Source organism: Chaetura pelagica, unplaced genomic scaffold (assembly GCF_000747805.2).
Source record: "Chaetura pelagica isolate M959 unplaced genomic scaffold, ChaPel_1.0 scaffold132, whole genome shotgun sequence".
Classification (NCBI taxonomy): Eukaryota; Metazoa; Chordata; class Aves; order Apodiformes; family Apodidae; genus Chaetura; species Chaetura pelagica.
The window spans coordinates 54,940-56,360 of record NW_009952709.1 but is presented as its reverse complement, the minus strand read 5'-3'; positions in this window follow the sequence as shown (position 1 = coordinate 56,360).

Genomic DNA, 1,421 nt, shown 5'->3' with positions numbered 1-1,421 from the left:
TGGCTGCGCCAATCAGCTCCCACGGGAGCCGGGGAGGAGCTGGGCCCACGGCCGCCTCTGCCCCTCAGAAATGGAGCCACCCCTGTGGCCAGCACTCCCCACACCACAGTGGCGTGAGCCTTGCTCAGTTCCCAGTACCGACCCAGTCAGACCCAGTGCAGCACAACAGAGTGGGTTCTGTGCTGCCCCAGGCCAGCCCCAGCTCTGTCCCCTGACTCACTCCCTGAGCTGAGCCACCTCACCTTGCCATGCCCCATGAGCATCCTGTGGTGCTTGGAGGGAAGAGCGCAGCCTGGATAGTGCTCAGTGCAAGGGGCAGCGTCACCAGTGTGCTGACTGCCACGCAGCAGCTCTGCACTGTCCACCCACCAGCCCTAGGGTGGATCTGCAAGTGCAACAGCTCCTCAGAGCAAGGCGGAGGGGTGAGAAGACCCCAAAGCCAACCCTGTTGTCACTCACTGCGGTGCCACAGCCAGAGCAGTGCCCGGGGCACCACTCACCCCTGCAGGACCCCATGATCCAGTGTGTGGGAGGGTGGCTGGGTCACAGGCATGGGGTGGCTCCACTGTCCCTTCCTGTCCCAGCCTGCTCCTAGGGACTGTGCCCATCTGATTCATGCCCTGAGCCCTAATTGCTGTTTACATGGCAGCAGAGTTCACTGAACGGAGGGGAGGAAGATGGTGGCACTGGTCCCACTGGGGAACCAGCAGGGCCAGGAGGGCGCATGGCCCCACAGCTCCTAGGGGATAGGCTGCAGGGTGCCAGCTCGCCCAGCCCTGGCTGCAAGCAGCTCCCCGGATGGGGAGGAGGGTAAGTCCAGCAGAGCAAGTGCTCAGGGAATGGGACAACTCAATGGGAACTCGCACTTGGGGATCTTTGACCTCAGCGTCAAGCAGGCTCAGGAAGATGAGCCAGCAGCAGAGACAGAGGGATCAAAGCTTCCTCCTGCGCCCATCCCTGCTGGCCACTGGAGACGGGGAACAGGTCTGTCCAGGCAGCCTCCTGCAGAGAGTGCTGCAGCTGCTGACTAATGCCAGGGTGGAGGGACTCCCATGCAACAGCTCACTTCCTCTAGGTCCAACCACAAACATGAGCTGCCACCAACGCTGCAGATCCAGCAATGCCCACAGGGGCATTCCCAGCACAGGGACCCCAGGAGCACAGAGGACAGCAGGTTAGTCCCAACCTGCAGGATCTCACCACAGGGACTTCTCACCTCTGCTCTGGTGGGATGCAGGCTCAGGGAGCCAGGCTTTACCCAAGTCAAACCCAGCCCCAGGAGATGGGTTCCCCCAGCGCACCATGGCTCTGCTGCCATCAGGGAAGGGCTTGTCAGGTAAGTTCACCCCCTCTGCCAGGCCCCAACCCCTGGCTGGGATAAAATCAGCCCAAGGATAATGACAGAGGTGGATCATTTTGCT